The following is a 2,112-nucleotide window of genomic DNA, read 5'->3' as shown; positions in this document are numbered from 1 at the left end:
AGCCATAGACACCAAGTTAAAAACTTCTGCTGTAGCAATGTGGGGAGAGGACACATTGAGAAATTAAGCAGAGTGGGTGAAGGTGGATTGATTACTGTGTTTGAAATATTACTTTAGCAGCAGAATGAAGGGTGGATTACAAGCAGGAAATGAGAGGACAGGAGCCAAATTTAAGGAAGGTGTTGCAATAGTTTCATCAGAAAAATACTGGCATCTGCTACAGAGTTGTGTGAGTAGGAATGGGAAGAAGGGGACAGGTTTTAAAGCTCTTGGGGCAGTAAAAATGACAGAATTTAGTGACAATTTACAAGGGAGAGTGATGGAAGAAAGAGTCCAGCATAATTCCTAGATATCTTTCTTAAACATGCAGATTAAATCTATTGAATTATGGAATTCAAGAGGAAATGCAATTTTAGTATGAAAAGATAATAAGTTCCATTTTGCATATATCGTGAGGCCACCAAGTCCTGAAGGTAGCTGTCCTGAATCATCAATTTCTCCCTTCTGATTGCATCCAGGCCACTAACATATACTGTCCAACAGTCCCTATATTAAAACATGTCCTCTTTAAATGGATCTTCTGTATATAAAGATAATTGAAAATGAATCTTGATGTGAATGGAATGGGAAAGGGAGCAGGAGATGGGAGGGTTGCGGGTGGGAAGGAAGTTATGGGGAGGGGAAAGCCATTGTAATCTATAAACTGTACTTTGGAAATTTATATTTACTAAATAAAAGTTTAAAAAAAATCCTGAGTGGGTGCATGCGGGAGGAGGCGGAGGCGGCGGCGCTGGGGGGCGTGGGAGGGGGGGTAGCGCGAGAGTGAGTGAGTGGCTGAGTGAGTTTACCCCTATGAGGCAGTGAGAGGCCCGGGGCCTACTTCAAAGGAGCAGGGTTGTGGAGCCTGCCACCAACGGGCCCCCTCCCGGTCCCCAGGCCCGGCGGTGCGGCGGCTCTGTTATAAGGAGGCTGGGAAGCGGGTGTCCGGCCCCGCCATGGAGGGCATGGACGTGGACCTGGACCCGGAGCTGATGCAGAAGTTCAGCTGCCTGGGCACCACCGACAAGGACGTGCTCATCTCCGAGTTCCAGAGGCTGCTCGGCTTCCAGCTCAACCCGGCCAGCTGCGCCTTCTTCCTGGACATGACCAACTGGAACCTGCAAGCAGCAATTGGAGCCTATTATGACTTTGAGAGCCCAAATATCAGTGTGCCCTCCATGTCCTTTGTTGAAGATGTCACCATAGGAGAAGGGGAATCAATTCTTCCTGATACTCAGTTTATAAAAACATAGTGGATCCAGAATTCTGGGGCAGAGGCCTGGCCTCCAGGGGTTTGTCTTAAGTATGTCAGGGGAGACCAGTTTGGACATGTGAACATGGTGATGGTGAGATCGCTAGAGCCCCAAGAGATTGCAGGTGTCATCGTCCAGATGTGCAGCCCCAGCAGAGCAGGAATGTATCAGGGACAGTGGCGGATGTGCACTGCTACAGGACTCTACTATGGAGGAAGCTGGATTAGAAGCAGAGGCAGCACTGAAATCGAGGTGCTCCAGTATGTGATGCAGACGTCCCAACAGCAGCTGAACACAGTACCTGCTCCAGCATTTTCTTCTTATCAAGGCATATCTTTAGTAGAAATTACTTCACCAGAGCCTAACCTACCGGGGTTTTACCAGTCTTACCTTGGGAAAGGGAAATATCCAACAGTAGCCAGTTTTGCCTTCCTTGGGGGAGACAGGAAAATACTCAGTTCCAGCCATTCCTTGCCATCTGACCCACTTTAGGTGGGAGAAGTACTGAGACTCACTGGTGGTGCACAGCATAAAGCGGTAAAGCAGTGCTTCTGTTTCCCCACACCTACCACCATTTTACTTCCTTCATGGCAGATCTTTTTTTTTTAAGTTTTATTTAATGAATATAGATTTCCAAAGTACAGCTTATGGACTACATTGGCTTCCCCCCACCTCCCGATGACTTCCCTCCCACCCACAACCCTCCCCTTTCCCACACTCTCTCCCCTTCCATTCATATCACGATTCATTTTCAATTTTCTATATATACAGAAGATCAGTTTAGTATACATTAAGTAAAGATTTCAACAGTTTGCTCCCA

At 47.1% G+C, this 2,112-nt stretch overlaps 1 pseudogene; it reads left to right on the top strand.

The window, feature by feature from the left end:
- The first annotated feature begins 822 nt into the window (after window positions 1-822).
- Window positions 823-1,788, top strand: LOC100352105 (protein ILRUN pseudogene; annotated as a pseudogene).
- Window positions 1,789-2,112: the final 324 nt, after the last annotated feature.

The sequence above is a fragment of the Oryctolagus cuniculus genome, chromosome X (assembly GCF_964237555.1).
Source record: "Oryctolagus cuniculus chromosome X, mOryCun1.1, whole genome shotgun sequence".
In the NCBI taxonomy this organism is placed as follows: Eukaryota; Metazoa; Chordata; class Mammalia; order Lagomorpha; family Leporidae; genus Oryctolagus; species Oryctolagus cuniculus.
The sequence above is the reverse complement of the archived record's forward strand: the minus strand, read 5'-3'. Positions and strand labels throughout refer to the sequence as shown.